This window comes from Triturus cristatus, chromosome 4_1 (genome assembly GCF_964204655.1).
Source record: "Triturus cristatus chromosome 4_1, aTriCri1.1, whole genome shotgun sequence".
In the NCBI taxonomy this organism is placed as follows: Eukaryota; Metazoa; Chordata; class Amphibia; order Caudata; family Salamandridae; genus Triturus; species Triturus cristatus.
In genome coordinates, this window is record NC_140585.1 from 281,278,633 (window position 1) to 281,293,588 (window position 14,956).

At 41.3% G+C, this 14,956-nt stretch overlaps 1 protein-coding gene across 1 annotated transcript in view; it reads left to right on the forward strand.

Annotated features, from left to right (window-relative positions):
* The window catches only part of LOC146854276 (protein mono-ADP-ribosyltransferase PARP12-like), a 220,507-nt gene that overhangs the window by 197,240 nt on the left and 8,311 nt on the right, over window positions 1-14,956 (forward strand). The gene's annotated exons all lie outside the window — the stretch shown is intronic.

Below are 14,956 nucleotides of genomic sequence, written 5' to 3' on the forward strand. Positions count from 1 at the left end.
AATCGAATGGTTAAGGAATGCATCCAGTTGGCCTGTGTAAATCACTTGGAAGAATGTCATTCAGGAAATGTTGTGGGCATACCATACTACTCCCAGTTCTGTAATGGGAGTCTCTCCCTTCACTGCCCTTAAGGGTAGGAAACCCAGTACCAAGCTCTTTCCCGCTTGGTTGGGGGAGGGGTCAGAATTGTACATGAATCAGCCTTGGTCAAAGACAAATTTGCACTCCACCAAGCTAAGTATGAGAGCCAATACAATGCCAAACATGGCACCATAAGTCAACGGTGGAATGTAGGGGGCGGGGTGTATGTAAAGAAACCAAGTGGGTGTGAGGGTTCCAAGTTTAAATTATTTCAACCCATGCGCATTGCCTCCACAAAACTTAATGTAGCAATAATGGACCATGGGCAATGTTGGAGTAAGGACAGACTTGTTCCCTCATTCTTTACCTTCCAGCGAGAGTTCTTCTAGCGGAACAGATTCCAACCTCTACAGGAGAACTGTAACTGCAAGTAGGGAATCCAAAGTGCCGGTTTGGCATAAAGACTATGTTATGTACACTTGAATTTCTTTGTCCTCTTGAGGTGTTCTTCCTGTGCAGTTTTCTTCCCCAGCCCTCCACCCTCCTCCTTCCTACTTTATCTTCTATCCACCTTTTGGCCTGGCATCTTGGTTGCTCCTCTAGCTGCTAAAAAATGGAATGCCCTTCCTCTAGCTCTTCGGACAGAACCATCGGAAAGGCTCTTTAGGAAAAAACTAAAGACCTGTCTCTTCTGCATATAGGTCCCCCTCTTATGCTTTCTTATGTTACTGAAACAGACATGGCGACTGGCTGCAGTGCAGGGACACACTAGTTAGTGTAACCATGTGCTTTATAAACTTACTTATTATTATTTTTCTCTATCCTTTTGTTAATGTTAATGTCAATGTCAAATGTTCATGTTAAGCGCAACATATCACCGGGGCGGTCTCATGGCGCTGGGCAACAACAACAGCGAAAAGGACAGTAACAACAAGGGTAGTAAAAAGGACTTACTGGGGAAAAAACAGGTTTTCAGTTCTCTACGAAAGTGTCGATGGTCAACTATGGACAGGAGGTGTGGTGGTAGCTTATTCCAGAGCATAGGGGCCAAGTAGGAAAAAGATCGTTCGCCATTTCGAGAGGTTCGAATGCGAGGTTGAACAAGGTACGATTTGGTACCAGACCTTAAAGATCTGCCTGGTGTGTACCATTGAAGTTATTTAGCTAAATATCTAGGGCCAGTGTCATACATTAATCTGTCTGTAAGACACAGGATTTTGAAATGGCTTCTGAGCCGCATAGTAAACCAGTGGAGAGTTTTAAGATTAGGGGCGGAAGGCGGTCTGGACGGAAGATTGAGAATGAGTCTGGCGGCAGTATTCTGGAGAATCTGAAGCTTAGAAAGTAGATCCTCATTGAATGCCACCAGCAGAGCATTCCCATAGTCCAGTCCACTGATAACAAGACCCTGCACCAAAGGTTTTCTGGCTTCGATGGGTAGCCACTTGAAAATTCTGCGCAGATTCCGCATGATGCCATAACAGGCACCAAGAACCTGGTTGACATGGGTTTTCATGGACAATGAGCTGTCGATGGTAACTCCAAGGTTGCAAACTGCTTGCTTGGGGGAAGGACATGGCCCATATTCTAGGTGCTAATCTTAGTGAGGCCTTCCAGGACTTCATTGACAGTTAGGGGTTCAAATTCCAACAGCAGGGGCACATCAATTGTTTCAGACGGTGAAGATGACATAGACATGCTACTAATTTGCTTCTACATCGAATTTTGTTTTCCTCCACTGATGTTCAGCTGTTCTACAAATTTGTTTATTGGTTTTAAAAGTTGTTGTAAACCTGGGCGAAGCTTTTCTTTTTATTTTAACCCTGGCTAAAGGGGCAACCATATCCAATGTGCATATAATGGAGTCTTCCAAAATAATTGCAGCCTGTTACACAGTGTTGGTATGGCATATCTGCTGTGGTTTGAAATGGGCTGACAAGGCCTCTGGTGTTACTTTACGCCAAGGCTGAATCAAAGTCGTTTTATTTGGTCCAAACTTGTTGCTAAAGTTAATGGGCATACAAAATTGTAAAAAATGGTGATCAGTCCATAATAAAGGAGAAGAAGACTCAATTGTCAATTTTAGGGAATTCGTGAATATTAAATCTAAAGTATGTCCAGCTAAATGTGTAGGGCCTACTACCCTCTGGGCCATTCCTAATGTTACCATAGCCCCAACTAAGTGGCTGGTGTCAGGATCAAGCGACTGCTCGGCATGATAGGTAAAGTCTCCAATTAAGAGAAAATTATCAGTGGCTAGTACATGAGGCATTATCAGTTCCAATAGATCATTTATGAATTTCGCTTTGGGACCTGGGGGTCTATAGACAAAGGCTCCTCCCCATGTTTCAGCATCAGGAATACTGATCTCAAAAATTAATATCTCGAGCATCGTGGTGGAAAAAGATTCTAGTATCATGATCTCAAGGGGGGTTTTAGTAGCAATTGCGATTCCTCCACCTCTACCAATTTCTTTATCCAATCTGGTTAACTGGTATTGAAGAGGAAAGGCTATAGTGACTTCAGAAGAAGCATGGCTGTGGAGCCACGTTTCAGTTATAAAGCAAATATCAGGATCTTCGGCCTCCAAGAGGCTCCAAAGTTCTAATACGTGTTTGGGTATAGACCTAGCATTGAGATATAAAGCAGTCAGCGATATGGAAGCTGTCTTTATATCAGTGGCGCATGTATCTGTTGTATTAGGTGTCAGTGCAGGAATCTTTTTACTGCTGTGAGTAGCAGACTGATAGTTGATAATAAAGGGGAAAGATGTGTTGTAATTTAGATCCTCCCCACATGGTACCTTCCTCCACCCCTTCTCCCTTGTATACCTTAGAATGATCCTACTGTTGGTTCTGAAACTAACCTTAGAATGTTGAGAAGGTTCCTGTGTGGCAAGCAGGCTGTGACGGTTGTGGAGCAGTGGAGACGGCCAATAAAGCTTATTTGGAATCTTCTTTCTTTTACTATCAGCAGAACCAAGGTTACAACAGAACATATTGGTAACAGCAAGCGTTTTTGTATTAAATCATTGTAATGCTTCTTTTGACATATCTGGGATAATTTATAAATATGAGTTCAGTGGAATAAAATCATCTGATATGTTTTGTTTTGATTTATTTTAAGACTTATTGATTGAAAATTATGTTATTCATTTTTTAAAATGAATTAATAAATGATCATTTCAAAAAATGCACAAGATTCTGTACGTTTTGTGTTTGCTTGGATGACATCCAAGTTCTCACATACTTTCCTACCTACTTCCCATAAACCCTCTGCATTCCTTTTTGTAATTATTTTTGTTTAAATTCCTACCTATACATTGTTGATAAGTTAATACTCTGGTCTTAAAAAAGAATACCTGAGTATTAACACACTTACCCACCCACTGCCCCTATGACTTCTGCATCCCGTCCTTGTATTTTTTTTCAGGCATCCTGCATAAGGTTTAAAACAGTTACATTCTCAAAAAAGAGAGTTTCCCAGGGACCAGAAAGGACTGGGTGTCAGATATTTATCAAAAAAGATTCCTTTCTGTGTATTACTCTTTTAGTTGGTGACCATGAGGCCTACACATTTAGATCAATAACCTTTGATTTTTGACTGTGACACTGGACAAATATTATTACTCCAGACTAGAATATACTTTTTGTTACTCTCAAAATTTATTTTTCATAGGAAAACACTTATGTTCAATAAAATCATATTTTAAAATTGCATTCAATATATACTCTGATTGGGTGCTCTGGTACAGTCTTATATATGCTATCTAACAATTCCGTATTACGGTATCTATCTCAGATTTTAGACCACTTGCATCATAGTCAGTGGAGTCATAGAATTTTTTAAAAAGTCACACAGGCGGTGCATATCGAAAGACGTACCTGCTTTAAGACACCATTGAACATGTGTCAACGTGACTTTTTAAAAAATTCTATGACTCCACTGACTATGATGCAAGTGGTCTAAAATCACAAAAGTTGAGAGGTGATAAAGTCGTCCTGAACACCCACAGAAGGACTTCAACCCCTACACTTAAAAAAGAAGAACAAAACTTTGGTTTTAAATTCTCGTCCGTCCTGAGGAAGGTGCTACTATTGTAACCTATGCACCGAAACGCGTCGACAGTGGGACTTTTTAAAGCATATGAAATGTATTTGTGTAGTATTTAATTTGCAATTTTGAAAGTACATGATTTGAACTGTGTGTGACTCTGAGATAGATACCGTAATACGGAATTGTTAGATAGCATATATAAGACTGTACCAGAGCACCCAATCAGAGTATATATTGAATGCAATTTTAAAATATGATTTTATTGAACATAAGTGTTTTCCTATGAAAAATAAATTTTGAGAGTAACAAAAAGTATATTCTAGTCTGGAGTAATAATATTTGTCCAGTGTCACAGTCAAAAATCAAAGGTTATTGATCTAAATGTGTAGGCCTCATGGTCACCAACTAAAAGAGTAATACACAGAAAGGAATCTTTTTTGATAAATTAAAACAGTTACATGCCCATAGTCCCTAAACGTCCTGCACCCAATCCTGATTATTAATTATTTTAACTTTTACATATAAATTGGTATTAAAATACCCTCCTGCACCCGGTCCTGATAATATATTGCGTTAACTTTTACATATAAATTGGTAATAAAGAAATACTTGGGTATTTTTTTAAGTACCTGCATATTAACAGCCTTTCCCACATATAGCCCCTAACCCTCCTGCTCCACATTCTGAAAATATATATGTTAATTATTCAGTCCATAAGCATGCGAAGGTGAGAGGTTTAATATATGAGGAGATCGTCTTCAACCGTCCATTCAGGTGGCTCACACGAACATTCTATTGTGAGCTTCACCTGAAGGTTCTAAAGAAAGGGAGAGACAAAAGAGGGAAAAGGAGGTGGCAGAAGGGGAAAGGAAAACAAGGAGAAGGAATAACAGACTTCTATTTATGTAGATTGCAACAATATAGTTTTACCTTTTATAGATACATTGGTAATAAATTAATACTTTGGTATGTTTTATTAACACATTTTACCGTTTTTTTCTTTAATATTTGTTTTGATCCCACCCTGACAATATATCATTTGACCTTTTTTATAAATTTTGTTATTAAATGATTAATTAGGTATTTTAAAAATAAATCCAGTGTATTAACACACAATTAATCCAACCATAATCTCTAACCCCCCTTGTATTCCTCACTGAGAACATATATTCAGTAATTTTATATATTTACTTATTTTTTATACAATAAGGTGCATCCTGTCACAAAGAGAAACACTACCACCCATTGTTCAAACACCAACTGTTTTTTCACTGTAAAAAAAAAAGTGTGGTAAAAGTTATTTCGAAGTAAAAACCTAGGAATAAAGACTGTTCACCCCAAGAAATTCAGGCCACTTTTTCCAAGTTCCTCCCAGGATATCATTTTCAATGTGTTTCAATCCTCTGTACCACTGGTTATTATGAGGGATTTCTTCCGGGCAGGTTGGGGTTTCCTTATCTCTTCAGTGTCTAAATGCTTGTCTCAGCTCTGAGTTCTGTAGATTATATGTTACAGTTATTTTATAAAGATGTATTCCACCAGCTCTGAGTTTGAGCCAGTTGAGTATGCCTCCCAAATAAGCCTTGCTTGATCAGAGAGAAACAGAGACCCTTGTTACGATGGTGGTCAGATGAGCATCTGAACTCCATTGTATTGGGCAGGTGTCCAAATGACTTCATGTCGGTGGTTACTCCTGCCCCACGGTGCATGGATGTTTGGGTGGGGTACCTCATGTGCCACGCTGGCCCCATAGCGGAAGCCCACGGGGTGGGGGCCATGCTAGGCACCCCCAAAGTCCAATTCCGTTGGACTGCCATGTAAAGGCAGAGGGAAGAGGGCTATTGTAATCCCTACAGCAGTTCCTGAGCAAGCACTGCCTCTATTGTAGGGATTATAGTTCCCCCGCTGCCCCGAGGGGCCCATTGAGCCCATCGGAAAAGCAGCGGTTGGTCCCTATGATAGATGCCTCCGACTGCATGATCATAATTCAGCGGTCGGACCGCCTCTATGGATGTCGGTGGGCCCGTCACTGAAGGCCGGTCAGTGGCGGGCCCAACAACATTGTATTAAGGCTTAGAGTAAGTTAGATATAGAAATATAAGAGGTATTGAGTCTGAAAAACTGTGTATTTCTCTGTAGTTGAAACCACTCAATCAGTCCATCAAATAGTACTTGTATAGCGTGGTTTATCACCCTAGAAGGTATCCAGGCACTGTGCTGCAGGTATCAGAAGAAGAACCACCCTCACCCACAAACTGTGGCATGCTTCATCATAGGGCCCTATGATGAAGCATGCCACAATTTGTGGGTGGGGGCAGTTTTTTCACACCTAGCACATGCCACTCTAACTAAATAAAAAGTTAGATTTACATTCCTACCTCTCTTTTGTGTGGATGACCACTGCCTAGGGAGGTTGGGGTAGGAAGTTATCCTTGTAGATCAGTCTGGCAGTTGCGTTCTGGATCGTCTGGATTCTTTGCATGAGTTCAGCAGTGGTGCCTGCATAGAGTGCGTTGCCATAGTCTAGTCAGCTGCCGTTACCATTTTCCTGGTGCTGATGGGGAGCCAACTGAAGACTTTGCAAAGCATGCGCAGTGTGTGGAAGCAGGCTGCGGAAATGGCGTTGACCTGACGTTTCATGTAATGTTTGATGTCCAGGTTGATGCCAAGATTGCAGGAATGATCGGTCAGTGTGGAGGTGGATCTGAATTCCACCAGCCACCAGGAGTCATTCTCGAGTGCAGTGTGATTGCCGAAGACCAGAACTTCAGTTTAGACCATGTTGAGGTTGTTGAGGTTCAAGCATTTATTCTTCATCCAGGCAGCTCCCATTCAATATGTTGCAAGGACAGCCATCTTGGGGACGAAGAGCAGCATTTTCAGCTGCCAACACAGGAGCCTCCGCTTTGTCGAGAACTACCTTTGCAATTTTTGTTGCGGCATTGTAGGTCTGTGGTGGAACTCTGACGCTTTTCCAACAGAGCCTTGCAGAATCTGGTTCATAGTACATAAAAAACATAGCAACATAACAAAGTCATATTCTCCAAGATAATCGATTCAAGGGACATCTACCTATCTCCCCAAGACAGCGTACCCTCAGCCTGAAGGGAGACAAGCCTAACGATAATGCTATCCCGGGGGAAAAGAATTGGAAAGGAGAGAGAGAGACAGGCAATGTCTTGATGTCAGTTATGGATCAGCTTATCACAGGATGTTCACAAGGACTCACTAGACAGTTGGATTTCTATATTAGAATACACAGAACAATTAAATCTGTAATTACTATTAACTTCTCAAAGGCCTAAAACTCAGAATGCTGCTTATCAGAGTCAGGTAGTGGAATGCAGTTACTAGGGCACCGCCAGGAGCAGACAGCCAGAGAACCGAAATTGGAGTCTGTGAATATTCCAATATTTGGGGGCAAGATGGCGGACGTGCCCTCTGTCCGTTAGAGCAGCTGTGATGTGCTCGCCGCCTATGGCTTCCATACGCTGTTATTCTTAGAAAATTGCCCTAAGTTATACCAGAAATTGGCCATTCAACACTTCTGGCGGTACCTGCTGCTACCTAAGTGTTATCTAGCAGAACAACTCAGTGGACTGCCGAAGGACGCATCTTACCTCTCCCCTCCCAGCGCGGACTGAATTCAGCGTTTCACTTCTTCCGGACGCTACTTTGTCGCGACTCCGAGACAGAGTCTCCTCGCTTCTCCTCGCGGCTCCTCGCGGCTCCTCGCACAATGCCGCCAAAATGCTCTGCTGCCTCGAAGAAGGCAAAACCAAAACCGAAGATCCACACTACTCCTGCTGTAGCCCAGAAAACAGCTTCTGAGAAAAATATCCCTGCCACCAAGTCGGACGCCTCTACCGCTGCTGCAGAGCGAGCGGCATTACCCGTCACTCCCCTAGTGTCTTCAGTATCTAACATGTGTGGAGAAAACATGGATGCAGGCTCACTTGATCTCCACTATAACGGACGACGATCTTTGCTTACACCACACCAGCGGGATACTCCCAAGCAAACCGGTGCTGCAGTGGTGCATTCTGGGGCTTGTAGTTCTGGCGCCTCCCCGAAAATTCCAGGTATGTTTAAAATAGTTAAAGATGTGACTTTGGTGCAGTCCCGGCGCTCCTCTCTTGTCAAGACTGCCTCTCTCACTACTGTACTCAACAGATCTGACCCACCTGTCAAGCCAAGCGATAATAGTAACAGTAACATCATTACTGAAACCTTGGAACAAAAGGGGGAGACTCCACCCGTTTCTTTACTGGAGGCCTTGTCGGGGGACAGTTTGAGGAGTGAACGCCCGGACCTAGGTGAGGTCCCGTCCGACACCTCTTTAGCACCTCCTGATATGCTGCTGGACCCTGTATCCACTGCTTCAGAGGATCCTCCAAATACAGAAGTTAACCAAGATATTGAATCTGTTGACTCTGCAGGCAATTTTTACTCAATGTCTGACCTCTCCAACGCATTGGAGTTAGGGAGTAGTGATGTAGAGGTGCAGGATTGGGGAGATGATACTAGCTTGAACCTCTCACTCCAAGATGCGGATCAGGATCAGGATCAGGAGTTGTCTATGGAAGAGGAGGACTGTAACGAAACCCCCTTGTCTGATAGAAGGGAGTGGGGTGAGGGAGAGCGCACAGTACGCAGGGCTCCTGTAGCTTCAGCATCAACGCTATCCTCTCCGGCTTCTCAAGATCTGGCAGTCTCTTCAGCAGAAGCTGTGGCTGATCAGACTAATCCAGAGGTTACACTCAATATGCTATACCAGCTCATGTTGCAACACCGAGAGGAGTCTAAAACCGAGAATCTGCGGATACAAGGTGCAGTCTGACGTCTTCAGAATAATTTCAGGAGAGTGGTGAGAACTTGCAACGAAACATCTGCAAGAGTCCTGGAAGCGGAAGGGAGAATTTCGGCAATTGAGGATGTCATAGTAGAACAGAAATCTCAACTTTCCACTTTCAACACGCTGAAGGATGACATCAACTGGAAACTGACCGATTTGGAAAACCGGTCTCGGCGCAACAATCTGCGAATTCTCGGAATTCCCGAATCCAGTGAAGGGACAAATGTGCGGCAGTTTGTAGTCGATCTCTTTGGAGAAGCATTTCCCGAACTTTCCCAGTGGCAGTGGGAAGTCGAGATACAAAGAGCACATAGGTTCCCTTTTTCGCAGAGGAAGGCTGGGGATGCCTCAAAAGTGATGCCTAGAGCTATTTTAATAACTCTCAACAATTTTTTGGCACGGGAGGCTTTATACAATCTGGCTCGTCCAGATCAAAAACGTAAGGGGAAAAATTTAGATTTCTTTGTGCGACCTGATTACTGCCATGCCACAGTTCAATTACGTTGGCAGCTACGCCAACTAATTCCTCTTTTCCAAGCCAAAGGTGCCCAGGCCTATTTACCTAATCCTTCAAAGCTTAAAGTGGTTAATAAGGAGAAAATATTTTTTTTGACTACTGAGAAAACTGCTAAAGACTGCCTACATTCACTTTGATGTTATTATAAAGTTTTCATCACAACAGTCAATTATCTGGCATATTAGGGGCATCATATGATTATCATGGGTATCATGTATTTTATGTTTTGTTTAGAGATGAATTGGGTAGATATGCGCAAGCATACAAGGGTTAAGTAGAATCAGAAGGGTGGTCGATGCAATGAGATGGATAGAGAAACAAGTCTGTTTCTCTTTTTTTTTTTTTTTCTTACTCTTGAAGGATTGTACCTCAGGTGATATATAGACCATCCTCATTTTTTTTTTTTCTCCCCTTTTCTTTTGTGATACCCAAGGCAGATGGAAACATGTGGTGAGCTACATCCAGCTTTTCTTTACATCATCATCTTAGGGACTGCTCAGTCCCTATGCCCCGTGTGGGTGGGTGCTGGAAAGGGTGGGGGGTGGGGGTTCAAAGGGTGGGGGGTGATTGCGGTGTTCTGTGGGGGGGCAAGCAAGGACAGCTCTAGTTACAGCTCTAGTTACTCTACGCATTATTGTGATCAGGATTTTGTAGGACTTTCTGATTTATGCCTGTACCTATTTCTATTTTTTGATGGTTCAATTTTTTTTCAGTACTCAATCTATCCCATATGTCAAATGACAATCTATTGTTTAAATACTAATTTGTCGCGATGACTAGCATCAGGGTATGTACTTGAAACGTTTGTGGCCTTAATAATAAAAAGAAACGCGGTTTATGTGCACAAATAATCCAGAGTATGAGACTAGATTTTCTTTGTATACAGGAAACTCATCTTAAATGGGACAATAGAGCTTGGCTGGCCGACCTGGGCATGTATGTGCTCGGCTGCACTAATCAAGGCACTACTACCAAAGGGGTAGCTATACTTAGTAGAAGAAATCAGGCTGTTCTGAAACGAATCAAGACCGACCAATATGGTCGTTGGATAATAGCCGAAATTGCAGTAGAGGGTACCTCGTGGACTCTTTGTTCCATGTATGGTCCAAACACGGACGATCCTGATCTGCTGAATTTTTTAAGTGTAGAGCTTGCTGATTGGCCTTCTACTCTTCTTCTTTGCGGGGATCTAAATATTCATTTGGAACCTGATTATGATATCATTCACGAATCAGTTTATACAGGCTCAAAAAGGAAGATCTTTAAAGCGCTACATGGTTTGGTCTCCGAATTCAGTCTTCAGGATGTAGGCTTTATTAAAAGAAGTACTCTCCCGGGATATACTTTCTTCTCGGCACCCCACAAAAAATTTGTCCGGCTGGACTATTTTTTCATATCATCTATATTAATATCCAACTGTAAGTATGAGATATTTCCAAAAATAATATCAGATCATAATCCCATAGTAACAGAATTTAAAACAGATTTTATATTATCTGGCAAAGTAACATCATGGTCATTTGAACGGAGGTTGTTAGTAGATCCATCTTATATTGCACATATGGAAAGATGGATTAAGGATTTTTTTTTAACTTAATATGGGTTCAACGACTGTTCAGATGGTATGGGATGCCTTCAAAGCAGGGGTGAGAGGAGAAACTCTATCTTATTCAATTAATAAGCAAAGGGAATACAAGCGTAAGTTAACAACTTATTATAATGATATACAGCATTGTGAGGTAGCACTAGTGGATGCTATTAAGAACTCCTTAGATACCAAGAAAATCAATGCCACTTTAGCTATATCTAAGTCTCGGCTGTATGAAAATTTTGCCTCAAAACTCGCAGAACAACTCGCTGTTTTTAATACACAGGTTTATGAGATGGGCGAGAGGTCTGGACATCTTTTGGCAAAGAAAATTCGGCAAAAAGCCAGCCTAAACACTATAAATAAAATACAGGATGAATCTGGTCAGGTGTATGATCAGCCAGACAAAATACTGGAGGTGTTTCGTTTGTTTTATAAAAATTTGTATACGGAGGAGGTGACCGCGTATTCAACGGAATCATTTTCAAACTTTCTTGCCAATAATGAGTTTTCCAGGCTGTCGCCTATGTCGAAAGCTTTATTAGACAAAGATATAACCTGGGAGGAGATAGAAGCAGCTATTCTTTCTCTACCTGCGGGTAAGGCCATGGGACCAGATAGAATTCCTCTTGAATTTTATAAAATTTTTAGACATGTGTTAAAGCAGGCACTATTCTTAACATGCTTGGAAGCACAGAAAGGGTTTATACCCCCCTCTTGGAGTGAATCAACCATTATGGCTTTCCTTAAAAAGGAGAAACCACCCTTACAACCATCCTCTTATAGACCTATATCTCTTTTAAATGCCGATAGTAAAATTTATTCTAAAATATTAGCAACACGTCTTTCGGGGGTTATTTCCACAATAGTCTCGCACTCCCAGCATGGGTTTATTCCTAATAGAGATACCTCAGATCATGTCAGACGAGTGATTGCTTTGATGGACTGGGCCTCAAGCATAGAATTGGGTATCACCCTGTTGGATGCCGAAAAGGCATTCGACAGGGTGGCTTGGCCATATCTCTGGGATCTCCTCATTCGAAAAGGCTTCGGCCTTAAAATGGTTACAGCCCTAAAAGCACTCTATGCTGCCCCTTTTTCCTGTATTAGTATTGCTGGGAAGAAATCCTTGCCCTTTAGTATAAACCGTGGGACTCGACAGGGGTGCCCTGTTTCACCTCTTCTTTTTGCTCTATATATTGATATTTTTTTAAATAGACTTAATAATACAGAGGACATAAAACCAGTTCAAGTGTCCGCTACAATATATAGAGCCCTTGCATATGCAGATGACATCGTTGTATTGACAACAGATATTAAGGGGGCAATGCCAATAATACAAGACCTTGCATTGCAATTTGGTAATTTTTCTGGCTATAGATTAAACGTACAAAAAACACAAATTTTATTTGTAGGACCGAATCCCCCAGAACAGCTAAATATAGTCTCAGCTGCTACTTATTTGGGTATAAAAATTACATCCCCAGTTGGCGCTATTCCTGAACTTAATTTTATGCCCATACTTAAAAAAGCACAGTCATCTTTAGAGCGTATTGATCATTTTCATCTATCTCTATTTGGCAGATGCAACGTTCTGAAAATGATGATTTTACCCAAATTTTTATATATGTTCAGAACAATCCCACTACCGTTTCCCTTGACTTTTTTTCAACAGCTGGAAAGGATGTCGGCAAGATTTCTTTGGGGGTATAGAGGTCATCGCAGGTCATACAAAAAAATGATTCTTCCTAAATCAAGAGGAGGCTGGGGAATCCCACATTTTCTTTTTTATTATCTGGCTGCAGTGCTACAGTTTATTTCACCCTTGATCATAGGGCCACGATTACGTATTCCAGCTAGCCACACACCTTCCATTTATGAATTTGCAATGGGTACAGATTGTCATGGTAGTTTTTTGAGAATTGTAGAACCTAGTTATTTTAAAAAAACAAAGTTCAAGGTTTTGAGCGCTGCTTTCGGCACTTGGCGGCTAATTAAAAAGCAAATGGGTATCGGCAAAATCTTGGTCTATACACCATTCAAATCACTTAATATCTTTCCTGCAACTTTTCAGGATACAGTTATGACACGCTGGCGTAACTTAGGTATCAATTGTATAGGCGATCTTTGTGAGGACGGTCAGTTAACCCTCAGTGTTAGAGACCAAATATAACCTAACTTGTAATGATTATTTTAAATATGTGCAGATACATAGTTTTCTTAATACCCTTTGCCCGTCAGTTCGATCACGGCTGATTAGGATTCCTCTTATAGACAGTCTTTTTACTAAAAAAAAGATCGGCACATATTATAATCTACTTTTGGCCTCGTTTCCTGATGATATTTTGCTATGTCAAAAAAAATGGAATGAAAAACTGGGGATAACTAATACCAAAATTCAAGAATCAATAGATTTGGCCAACACAATACTAATAACTGGGAGATCACGCACACAGCACTATATGGCTTTATTCGATCTATACTATTCACCAGCCAAAATCAGCAAATGGTCCACTACTGTAGGTATACTGTGTAGCCGATGCGGACTTTACGCTGCAGACGCTCTCCATATGTTTTTTGCATGCCCTCGTTTGTCTCCTGTATTGTCAGAAATCCATACTTTTTTAACAATATTGATGGATCAGACAATTATTTTGTCAGGAGAATTAATAATAATAGGTCTGCCACCATTTGAGTTATCTGTGGGACAGACAAATTTTCTTTTTATTTGTATGTCTACTTGGAGGGCATGCATCACTCAAGCCTGGCTGAGCCCAGACTCTCCCACTTTCCCTACCTGGAGAGCTTGTTTACTTGCTAAGTATAATTTGGAAAAGGCCATATATAGTGTTAAAAGTAGGAAAAAGAGAAGGTTGGGTGAAGAACTTTGGAGTCCTTTAGAGAATTGGATTAACGATACTTTGACCTAAGCAATGTACTTGGTTTCTTCTTTTTCTTTTTTCTCTACCATTAAGTGTATTTGTGGAATGTATTATTGGTTTTCTTTTTTTTTTTTTACTGTTGTACCTTGCTTGCATTAAATAATAAATGCTTAAAAAAAAAAAACAAAAAAAAAAAGGAGTCTGTGAATATTCAGTAAGCAGACCAAGGAATGGGAGGAACTTCAAACATTGATCAGCACAGGACTGTAGGAAGGCAGAGGAAAGGAGGGAGAAGCCATAAAACTCTGTCTAAAAGAGAACTCTCTACAGAGGAACCCGAGGAACAGTAGAACACAACAGACATGGAAATGCCAAACAGGTGCAAACTTAGACAGAGGCAGCCAAACAACCACTGTTGCTAAGAATCCTCTTCCATGCTTGTTGTTCTTTTAACAGGAACTGCTAGTCATAGCCCAGAAGTGAAACTAGTTCCTCACCGCACGGGTCTGAGCTTTGCAGCCCCAGCTGCAAAGGTCTGACCCAGTCTTCTCTTCCACATCTTACAGTGCTTTCAGGCCCGTGTGTTTGTGCCACTGCTGTTTTGTTTGACAGCTTGGAGAAGGTTGTCCGACCTCCGTGTATTGTCTTTGCCTGATGCTTTTCTGTAGGCCTAACTCCAGAAGAACCCTGGATCTGAGGCGTATTCTTGACACTTAGGGAGGAACCTTCATTCAGAAAGCACAAATGATCATTGATGTTCTCTTCAAGTGTTATATTTGGTCCATCTGACCTTCAATTCTCTAAGCCAAACAGAAGTGCCATCTGGTCTTCCTCTTTGAGAAGATATCGCTGCACTCTCTGACCTGTATTGAAATTCATAATATTTATCAAATAGCCTAAGGGATTATATTTGTAATTTGATATGAAATATTTTGACTTTTTTGACAAAGGCATTTTAAAAGATCGCATGTGAAAT